The sequence below is a fragment of the Vicugna pacos genome, chromosome 20 (assembly GCF_048564905.1).
Source record: "Vicugna pacos chromosome 20, VicPac4, whole genome shotgun sequence".
NCBI classification, from domain to species: domain Eukaryota; kingdom Metazoa; phylum Chordata; class Mammalia; order Artiodactyla; family Camelidae; genus Vicugna; species Vicugna pacos.
Window position 1 is genome coordinate 61,988 of NC_133006.1, and position 12,053 is coordinate 74,040.

Consider the following 12,053-nt stretch of genomic DNA (forward strand, 5'->3'; position numbering starts at 1 on the left):
AGAAATTTCTCTTTTTCTTTTCTTTGGGGTTCTTTTGGTGGGAAGGTAATTAGATGTATTTATCTGTTAGTGGAGGCCCTGGGGCTTGAACCCAGGACCCCGTGCACGCTAAGCACATGCTCTACCACCCGCCCCTTCATCATTTTCTTTTTGCTTTAGCTGCCAAGAATCTTACAGCTGAATTTGTAGTCGGCCTTTAACACTTGCCCTGACTTCATGGAATCCATTTTTATGAGTTTATCTCCCCCTGGTTTCATTTAAGTATTGAATCTCCATTTTCTCTTCACTCTCCGTTTTGCCTTTTTGTTGTTATGGTTGTTAAGCTGTGTTTAAAAAAATTGTTTAAATTCTCTTTTAGCAAGAGGCTGAATGTAAATATGCAAACAAACAGCACAATTAAATGCTTTTATATATTCTAAGCTGTTTAGTATTTACTTAAAAACCGATTTGAATATTAAAGTGATAACATTTTAAAAATATTTTTTAATTTTTTATAGAGATATAGCTGATTTAAAATATGATATTAGTTTCAGGTGTACAATAGATGCTCCATTTATAGTTACTGTAAAACATTGTCTGTATTCCCTGTGTTGTAAGATACATCCCTCTAGCGTGTTTACATTACATGTTGCAGTTTGTATAAGAAAGTTGGGTAACGCAGAGTCTGGAACGTGGCTGTGTATGACTCAGGTTCACGCTCACCCTGCATGGCAGAGCTCAGGCCTTCACTCCTTTCTGCAGGGGAGCGAGTGGAGGCAGCTCTCATCAGCGCTGGCACCACCCTCTGAGTGGCAGTGACAGCAGTGACTGTGTGTGGACGTGCAAATTGTTTTTCCAAGAGCTTTATATGCGTTTCTGCATTTAATAATCAAAGCCCTCCTGTGAGGAAGCGTTTTAAGTTTTTAATGCATAATACATTTTATTTTGATATTGATAGATTTCAAACCTCTGGAAAATTTACAGGAGTAGTACAATAAACGCTTAGATACAGTTCACCTTAAAGGGCACTATTTGGCTTTCTGTGTCTGGCTTATTTTAGCATAAAATTTCAAGGTTCATCCATATTGTAGCCTGAATCAGTACTTTATTCTTTTTGTTTGATAATATCCTTTTCCATTTTTTTTGGTTTTAGTCTATTTAAAAATATTTTCATTGAAGTCTAGTCAGTTTATAATGTTGTGTCAGTTTCTTGTCTACAGCACAAGACTTCAGTTAAAAAGGAACATACCGGCATTCATTTTCATACTGTTTTTAAACATAAGTTACTATAAGATATTAAATATATTCTCCTGTGCTATACAGTATAAACTTGCTGTTTATTCTTTACATACTCAGTAACTGCAAATCTTGAACTCCCAATTTATTCCTTCCCACACCCTCCCCCCTCTGGTAACCACAGTTTGGTTCCTGTGACTCTGTCTGTTTCTGTTCTGTAGAGAAATTTATCTTTTTGTTTCTTTCTTTTTTTTTTTTTTTGTGATTCCACATGTCAGCAGTCTCATGTGGTATTTTCCTTTCTCTTTCTGGCTTACTTCACTTAGAATGACATTCTCCAGGTCCATTGATGTTGCTGCAAATGGCATTATTTTATTATTATTTTATGGCTGAATAGTAGTCTATTGGACAAATATGCTACAACCTCTTTATCCAGCCATCTGTCAGTGGACATTTCGGTTGTTTCCATGTCTTGCTATTGTAAATAGTGCTGCTGTGAACATTGGGGTGTAGGTGTCTTTTTTAATTAGGGTTCCTTCTGGATATATGCCCAGGAGTGGGATTGCTGGGTCATCTGGGAGGTCAAGGTTTTGTCTTTGATGAACCTGTATAATTTTTCCACAATGGCTCCACCAAACTGCATTCCCACCACAGTGTAGGAGGGTTCCCAATTCTCCGCAGCCTCTCCAGTATTTATTGTCTGTGAACTTCTGAATGATGGCTATTCTGACTGGTGAGAGGTGATATTTGATTGCAGTTTTGATTTGCATTTCTCTGATAATGATATTGAACATTTTTTCATGTGCCTACTGGTCATTTGTGCGTCTTCATTGGAGAAATGTTTCTTTAGGACTTCTGCCAATTTTTGAATTGAATTGTTTGTTTTTCTTTCTTATTAAGTGTAAAAGCTGTTTACATATTCTGGGAATTAAGCCCCTAGCAGTTTCATTTATTGCAAATATTTTCTCCCATTCCATAGGTTGGTTGTCTTTTTGTTTTGCTTACTGTTTCCATAGCTGTGCAAATGTTTGTAAGTTTAATTAGAGCCCTCTTGTATATTTTTGGTTGTTTTTCTATTGCTTGAGTAGACTGCTCTAGGAAAACATTGCTGAGATGTATGTCACATGTTTTGCCTATGGTTGCTTCTAAGAGGTTTATAGTGTCTTGTCTACATGTTTAATTCTTTAACACATTTTGAATTCATTTTTGTGTATGCTGTGAGGGAGTAGTCTAACTTCATTGATTTACATGCAGCTGTGCAGTTTTCCCTGCACCATTTGCTGAAGAGGCTGTCTTTACTCCATTGTATGTTCTCACCTCCTTTGTCAAAGTTTCAATGACCAAAAGTTTGTGGGCCTATTCTTGGTAAATGTGTTTATCCGTTCATTGATGGATGGATATTGTTAGTAACTTTTGGCTACTCTGAATGATACTGCTATGAATATTGATGTGAAATTTTTATGAGAATATGTTTTCATTCTGTTGGCTGTACAGTTGGCCCTCCATATCTGTAGTTTCCACTACATGGATCCAGATGGCTGATTGTAAAGGGACTCGAACATCCTTGGATTATGGTATCCAGGGTGTGGGGTTCCTGAAACCAACCCCCCAAGGGTATTGAGGGATGACTCTACATATAGGAGTGGAATTGCTGAGCCGTATAACTCTAAGCTTTTGAGGAAATACCAGACTTCTCCAAAGAAGTTGCACAATTGTCCCTTTCCCCTGGCCGCATATGAGGTTTCTCTGCCTCCTGAATGACATTTGTTATTGTCCATGATTTGGTAATAACCATCCTAGTGGGTGTAAAATGAGATCTCATTTTGATTTTGATTTGTCTAGTGATGTTGAGCATCTTTTCATATGCTTATTGGCCATTTGTATATGTATCTAAATTCGTGGTAAATTTAAAAATTGGGTCTGTTTTATTGTATTGTTCAGTTGTAAGAATTCGTTATATATCCTGGATGCTACTCTCTTATTAGATAAATGTTTTGCAAAATTGTTCTTCTATTCTGCACATTGTCTTTCACTTTATTTTTTTTAAACATTAAAACAATTTCTTTACAGGGGAGGTAGTTAGATGTAATGATTTATTTTATTTTTCTTGCTAAGCACGCACTCTCTGACTTGAGATACCCATTTCCCCTGTCATTTGACTTTCTTGATGATGTCTTTTGTAAGAAAAGGGTTTTAATTTTGATGAAGTCCAGTTTATCTGCTTTTTTCTTCTATCACTTGTGCTCTTGGTATTGTATCCAGGAAACCAAAGCCTATCCTAGGACCACAAAGATTTATACTGTGTCTTCTTTTAGAAAGTTTATAGGTTTAATTTTTACATTTCTGTCTGTGATCTACTTTGTTTTAATTTTTATTTGTTATATAAAATATGGGTGTTCAGATTCCAGATTGATTCTTTTGCCTGCAGATACCCAGCTGTCCCTGCACAATTTGTTGAATAGACTATTCTTTCAATGGGGTGTTTTTGGCCCCGTAGTGGAAAACTGTCTGTAAATGTAAGTTTTTCCCCGTGGGTTTTTATTGTGTCTCATAGATTTATTTATCCAAACTTATGCCAGCATCATACTGACTTATTACTATAGCATTTTAGTACCTTTTAAAGTGAGTCCTCCAACTTTACTCTTCTTTTGCAAGGTTGTTTTGCCTATCCTGGGCCCCTTGCACGTCCATATTAATTTTGGGATCAGTTTTTCAATTTTTGCAAAGAAGTTAGCTGGAATTTTGATAGGGATTCCACTGTATATGTAGATCATTTTGAGGAGTCTTAATATTTTTAATAATACTGTCTATCATTCCATGGAAATGGGATGTCTTCCATATATGTAGATCTTTTAAAATTTATTTTGGTGATACTTCAAAAAGTTCAATGTACAAATCTTGTAAATTTTTGTTAAATGTATCCCTCATTTTATTTTTAATGCTGCTGTAATTGGACATGCTGAGTTTCTTATGGGTGGGACTATATATCAATCTTCTTATTTCTAGAATTCCTTAACAGCAATTACCCTAGTTATATATTTGCTACTTAAATCTATCCACAACTATTCCCCGCCCCGTGTTATAAGAAACCAAGACCCAAGTTAAGCTACCTGAACACCTATGTGGAAATGTGAAATGAGACCCTTGGGTGGGGCTTTGTGCAGATGATACTGGAGCTTATTCAGGATGGCTTCATCGTAATCTCTTTTAAACAACCCTTCCGGTGTATTTAGTCAGATACATTAAGAACATGCCCTTTTGATGTGCGGAGTAGCTAAGACTATGATTTTCAAATAATTTCTAGTGAGAGTGTTGTTCTTGAAACCTAATTTGCATCAATCTTTGAAGATTTATGTTTCAGGTGCTTTGACTAAAGAACCCCCACCTGTCTTTAATCAATAACGACAACTAAATGCTCAAGCAACATGTAAGAGCTTGAGCAAACTGCCCCCACCCCGTAGTGCTGGGTGGCTGCAGCTGCAACTGGAGTCAGCGCTTACCTATCCCAGTACGCTTGTGCTGATCTGCTCAAAGTGGTTCGTCCAACAGTTTGTCAGTAGTCTGTTGGACAAAGTCATTAAAAATTGATTGAAGGTTGCTGGAATGCAATATATTTTTATTAATGTTAATTAAGCACATATTGAGTGCTTATTGTATGATGGAATTGTCCCTCAGCCTCACATGAATATTATTTCTCATAAAACCTCACATATTTCCTTGTTAATCTCACTTTACAGATAAGGAGACTGACAATTAGGTCTTCTCTCTTTCGGGGGAGCTCATTATCAATGATGGGAAGTTATAAGGAAAAAGATATTTATTCATCATGAGAAAACATTTTTCTGAGGGTCAGCAAAGAAGAAGATGAACACTGAAGAAGGTGATCATTGTTCGAGTGAGACAAGCCCTGGGTTGTGCGGAGTCTGCATCCCTGTCCTAGAGAAGGCACGTGTAGAGCTGCGTACTGGTTGAGGCGGCGTGGCCGCGCAGGGAACGCGGATGCTGGGCCGTTGGGCTGTGCTCAGGCCTGGTGGGGCTTTCTCCTAAGGGCAGCGGACCATCATTGACAGATTTTATGTTGGAGAGTGGGGTGCTCTCGCAGTTCACTTTTGTCTTGTAGAATGCTTGGAAACATTTAGAAGGCTTGGCAGGAGGTGATGTGATGAGTCAGAGTAGGGTGGCTGCGAGGTGTAGCAGTGTTCAATTTTCAAGTGGTTTTCAGGCCCAGGCTTGTGGCTCAGTAGCCGTGTCAGTTTGAATGACGCACTCAAGGAAGTGAAACAATTTATCTAATCAATTGAAGCAGCGATGTACCCAATTCCCAGGACTGTTGTGGAGATCCAGTGAGATAACGTTTGCAGTGTGCAGCATGGTCCCAGCACAGAGTCAGTGCTGAGTGAGTGCCAGTGAGTATCTGGTAGGTCAGGTGTGGGTGGTGGGACTCGGTGTCTGAGGATATCTGGGCCCTGAAGGAGGGGTCCATTCACATCTGTGAGTGATGGGTCTGAGTTGGGAGAGGCACGGAGAACTTAGCCCCCGACCAGAGGCCCTGGGCAGGACGGCTATTGGAGGAGCACCGTGAAGTCAGCTCTTTGCAGGTGGAGTTGGAGGTGCCCTTGTGACATCTAAGTGCAGTGTCACGAGCTGAAAGTGGAGGTCTGCGCCCAGGCTGTGCATTTTCGAATAATGTCAACTCCTGAGGACACCGAAGTATTGATCACTGAACGGAAGTCATACTTTACAGGACAAATGAATAGTAGTATCACCTCTGTCATCAAAGCTCACGTCTATTTATTCATCACTCAGTTTGCTAATTGGGTACTTACAGAGCTCACTTCACCGTCCTCCCGTGGGCTCAGGCTCCACAGAAAAGAGCTGGTGTGCCTTCCTCTTTTCCAGAAGAAGACACATTTAGCTTGTAGCCTTCTGTACCTCGCCAGACTTAGGATATTAGTTTGTTGGTTTAATTGTATTTTCTGTTGGCCATGTCCTGACAGGAGAGAAATTTTACCTCATGGTCATTTTTCAATTAGCTGTTACTGAGAATTGCTGATCTGATACATAGTGTATGTATTATATTAACTTTGTAGAGTAGTTATCATTTTTCTGTCTTTGCCCTTTAATTTTGATTGCCCCTTAAGTGTTCTATCCTTTTTGGGGCCTTATTTTTTTTTAATTAAAAAATGTCTGTTAACAGTTAAGAAAACAAAAACAAAGAAAAAATGCACATGGGAGCTAAATTTAGAAAATGTCTAGTGTGTTTTCTTTCTCGGCAATGGAGGGTTCTAGAAACTCGTGAAAACTTTCATTACACAAGTTCCTTAAAATGCTGATTAAGAAATAAAACCTTCCTTCCTCATCTTTCAAGCTGCACAACTAATTGTCAAGAAAGTGAGGGAAAATTCTCAGAAGCCAAGACAAACGAGAAAGCAGGGTTTCTGAGAGATACGTGAGCGTTAGAAGCCGTGGTGTGCTGGTTGGCTCCTGAACTGATTTTCAGTTGCCTTGACAGGAGGGAAGCAGGTGAGCCCCAGACCTCTCACACTAGGAGTTGGATGGGTGATCATAAAATGGGCCAAGCCCATCCTGAGAATCTTGCTTTACTAAAGGGTGAAATAGGAAAAAAAAATTCCTCAAGACAAGAAAGTAAGAAAAGTCAATTTTGGTGGAAGAGGGGAAAAATAACAAATCCAAATTAAGGATATAGTTTAAAGCTGTTCTGGCATGAGAGTGACCACAAACTCCTGGCAGAAAAGCACAGCTACTCCTTGATTGATAAGTTGTATTTTGAATGAATCAGTGAACAGCTATTCCGAAAAAGGCCTCCAGAGTCTTGTGGATCAAGATACTGGACAGCAAATACCTCTCTTCCAAGGTCTCATTCAAATAACCAGAAAGGTTTTAAAGGAAACTAACAATAATCTGAGTTGTATTTATTGACATTACTATATGCTAAGAATTCAGAGGTGACTATGGAGTTGTCTCCTATTTTATGGACCTTATTTTCTCTTTGGGGAGAAAAATGACATAGTTGGGTATCTTGGTGGAGGAAGGTGTTAGTCTGTTGCAATTAGCCAGGAGAGGAGATTAAGAAAACAGTGAAAGATCGGTGAACTTTTTAGCTGAGGACAGTCTTGTTCACTTGGCTTTTAATTGCAGGCTCAATGAGCTGTCACTGGAGGGAATAGATCTTACGGAGGATGGACTTAGCTCAGGCCTCTTTTGAATGGACAAGTGAACCTGGAAAAAGACAGTCAAATCTGTGCAGACATTAAAGTTCACTTGAACGTGCTGCATCCCTGAGCCAAAGATAGGACAAATATGCAGCAATTCTTGAGGACAGAAGAGTGGTTTTTAAGGTTCTCCAAGAATGAATGCCATGGAACCGAGATGGCCAGTTCTCAAACTGAGACTTTGTTCTTTGGACGGTGTACCCAGCAAGGGTATTGGCCTTTTATATGTTTCCATTTGTCTTTAATACATGTCTGTTGATGAGGACATGGGCACAAATGTTTGACACCTTGTCGAGGCGATTTTGGATACCTGCCTAGAAGCACGGGCACAGTTGTGGCTGCTTCATACATCTTGCAGCCCATCCCTTTCCCCGGCTCCGTGATCACGGCAGAGTGGTTCCTTGTTGACCTGTCCGTTTTCTCTGTGACATCATAACCCATGAAAAGACCGGAGCATATTAACTTGGCTTTGTTAAAGTCAAAGAAACAGATCAAATATGGAGTCAGATTTGTTCTTTCCTATTTCAGTAGTACCATGGAGATGGCAGTTTGGGCAGCTTTTTGTAGTGTCCTGGAGGCTTTCTCTCTCAGGTTCTGGGTGCCTCTATTGAAAACCCTTCATTGCTGTCTGGCCTGCTGGTAATGCACACTGCCTGTTTTGCCCTGAAGTTGTGTTCTGTTTATAAACTCATCTCTACTCCTTGGAAAACAACTCAAGAAAAACTCAGTTGGTTTTCCACCAGCCATGGGCAGGGGTGAGGTAAACCGTGTTATTATTTCATAAAATAATAGTAATAATAGTAATAGTCATAGTAGTAGTACTTGTAGTAATAGTAATAATAATAATAATAATAATAATAATAATAATAATAATAATAATAATAATAATATTAATAGAAGTCTTAAAACAGGACAGAGCACATTGGAGAGAGTCAAAAAATGCTTTCTGGCTTAAATCAAAAGTGATGACTAGTGATTCCATGGCTGCTGTATTTGCTAAGCTAATTACTCCTTTGCTCCATTACACATTTCTTTTATCTGAAAAAGAAATACAAGGAAATGGTTTAAAAAAAACTCAGAGAACAAAAATACACAAGTGAAAGAAGTTTTCCCTCATCCTCTGTTCTTTCAGCCCTCTCTGGAGATGCCTCTGTTTACTATCCTTTGGGTGCTTTTCCAGATATGCTTTGCACATTCCCACCTATGTATGTAAATTCCTTTAAAATTTTAGTTATTTTTAACTTAAAGGGATTTAAATCCTCAAGTGGCTTCTGGCCGGGTAATATAACAGAACTAATCTGACTCCATATTAGATTTGTTCCTTTGAATTTAACCCTGTGCTCTGTCACCTAGGCTTCATCTTGCTTGTAAAACAATGTTGCCTAGAGCCTGAAATAAACAGGAGAGCCTATTCTGAAGCCTCTGACCTTTAAGGATATTTAACACTTTTTCATTCATTAGAAGATAGCAAATTGCAGAATAGAAAATAACGTTTCTTTTGTTGGAGGTTTACAGGGATCTGACCCACGCAGATAGCTGCAAGAACAAAGGATTCTAATAAGAAGGAATTCCTACACTAAGAAGTTTGCACTAACCAAGCACATAGGAAAGGAGCCTGAATTGTGACTTGGGGAGATGGTTTTCCATGACATTAGTTTGCCATCTAGGTCTACAGAAACTTGCTATTCCATGCCCCAACATCTGGTCTCCCAACTTATTGGCCTGTCCTGCACTGAGGAGAATTAATTTCGACTTGGTAACACTCCTATCTACCTAGAAAGCTGGGCACTGGAGCTGAGTGTTATGGAAACAGGCCAGCCAAGAAAAAAGCACCAATCAGAGTGTTGGAGAACTCAGAATTATTATGCCGGTGGGCTCAGAGGGGCTTCGGCTCCGAAGTTTTGAGTACCTCCAAGACGTGCACATGAGGTTTTAAAGGCTTAATTACAAGTAAGGGGGGATTAGCCAATAAGGCTCAAAGAACAAAAAGCAAGGAATAAGTACACTGGAGCTTATCAATTTGTAACAGATCACATTACTGACACTTGTTGAGCTTGGAATTACGAGTTAGGTTGTTAGGCCAATAAACTGACACTAAACTTCAGATTTACGAGATAGCCCAGCAGAATTTAGATCAGTAAACTGACACTTATCACACTTAGATTTGTGACTTAGCTTGTTAGCCCAGCTGGACTTTTCCTTCACATGAGGACAGCTCTCCCACCCCCAGGGAACTACTGTGAGCCCTTGATGTTTCCACTAGGGTGGGTATGGTTTACCCAGGAGGAATGGGGACTATGCACCAACACTCAGGCAGTCTGCTCTGTCTGGGGCTCTGATCTTGTACCATCCCGCTCCCCGCCAGCCCAACACCTGGGACAGTGGAGCTAAGGCAGAGATCCTGCCTGCCTGTTTCCCAGCGTGTAAAAGGGGAATATGTGCTCTTCCCAAGGTAGTTCTGAGCGACAACACCTGCGGGTGCTTGGTTCTCAGAGCAACAGAAAACCCAGCTCCGCGTGGGGGCAACGGGTGTGATCTCCCTAGGGTTTCTGCAGAAGCATCGGACGGAGGGTTGGATCACGGTGGTAAAATTGAGCTGCGGGGCTTGAAGGGTAACAGAAGGTACAGAGGCAGGTCTGCCGCCTAGGGGTGCCCCAGAGGTAAAGCTTTTTTTCTCCAACTCCGCTAAGACCCTCCCTTCTCCAGAGCCCTTCCTTCTCTCTGCTCATCCTGTCCATCTGTATCCCTCCAATTTTCCCGTCCTCTCCACCCCCTCCCATCTTCTCCCTCCCTCGCTGTCCCACCTTCTCTCACAGAACCCAGAGAGGATCGCTGGCCCTCCTGCGCATGCGCAGTCAGTGCCAAGTGGTCCGCTGGTTGGGAGCTCCATATCCGAGCCGGGGATCGGGCCCAAAGGCTTCTCAACTATGTCGCCCGGTAGGCCTTTGGTTCCTGCCTGTTGCCGGGGCCTCTGACTGTGGAAGTGCAAGGTGGGGGGCTCCCAGGAAAGGGGTCAGGCGGCTGCGGGAGGGCGGTCCGCCTGTCACAGACCCCAAGGGCGCTAGTCAGCCCGTGTTCAGATGAATTGCTCAGGCCAGACCCCTCTACCAGCGCCACCTGCCACGGCGCCCCGGCCACAGTGTCCAGGGCCTGGTGTGCACCTGCCACCTCTCACCCAGCCGGGATCCCCTCAGTCCGCGGCTGGCGTCCCATTCCCCTCTCCCTCCCGCTAGTCCTCTCCTCCCGGGCTTCCTCTCCTCGTCCGCCGGCCCGTCCCCGCCCCTGGGCGGGCTGTGTCCCGGGCGGGCGGGGTCTGCGGACCCGGACGGGGGCGGGCGCCTGGGACTGGGGCTGGGGCTGTCCTCCGAGCGAGGCTGCAGCCCGCGTCCCCCTCCCCTCTTTCCCTGCCCCGCGACCCCGGGGCTGCCCTGCTCTCCCTTTCCCGCTCCCTGAGGACCAGCTCTGTGGCGTGGGCGCTGCTACCTGGGCTGAAAGCCTCCGGCTCTAACGCCCAGCTTCTCCTGGTGGAGTCGGGAAAAGGGAGCGTCACTGCTAAGCGAGGTTCTGTCTCCCCCCTCCATGTTTCTGCCGCAGGTAAGTACCTTGAACACTTTCAGGTGTTATGATGGAGGTGCTTGTTGATGTCACGTGTTTTTATAGTGAGAGGGATTGCAGTGGTGAAAGCAGGGCTTGGTTCTGTAAAAAATGTGCTGAAGGCATGAGGCTGTGACATCCTCCTTCCTTCCCTCTCCCAGGGTGAAAGGAGTGATCCTCGATTTTCAAAAGATAGTTACAGTCCCTAACTAGCCCAGCCCAGCTAGTGTGTGTTAACAGGAACAGCACCACCAGAGGCCTTGGAGACCCAGGGATATTGCAGTCCTAAAGTGCTCCTGGCATAGTTTGGCTTGTTTAGGTTTTTTGTTTTTCTTAAATTGTGGGACAGACTAGTGTATAAACTGAAAAATAATTGTTAAGAAATAATTTTCATAGGACTGTTTTATTGTGATATAGTTCACACACCATGAATTCCATCCATTTAAATGGTACAATTCAGCAGCTTTTTGCATATTCACAGTGGTGCATGCATTATTATTCCAGAACGTTTTCATCACTTCAGAAAGAGCAGTGGAAATGAATGACCTATCCACCCCTCCCAAGTGGTGGTTCTAAAGAAATTTCTTGGCTATTCCTGACCATAAATTAACTTGTTATATTCCAAGAAAAATCTGGTAGGAATTCTAAACAGAATTGAAATGAATCTGTCTATCAAAACAGGAAGAATTTATACCTTTATGGCATAAACTTCTTCTACCCATGAATATATCTGGGACCCTATCTTTTCATCTGACCAGAGCCTGGCCCATGTGAAGTTCTCACTACTTTTTGGGCTTGTGAATGATGAGATTCTATACATCGTTAGTTGCAACTGTAGCCTTTCACAGAAGAGAAAAGTAACCTCAGTGAAGCAAGTGACTCTCTGATGGTCAGAAAGAGTGTCAGCCAGTGCTGGAGTGATCCAGTGGACTTGGTGTTTGCAGCTAGATTTCTCGACCACCTACAGTTAAGGGGATTAGAGAGTTCTTTTATTTTTTCTTAATGGCGTTG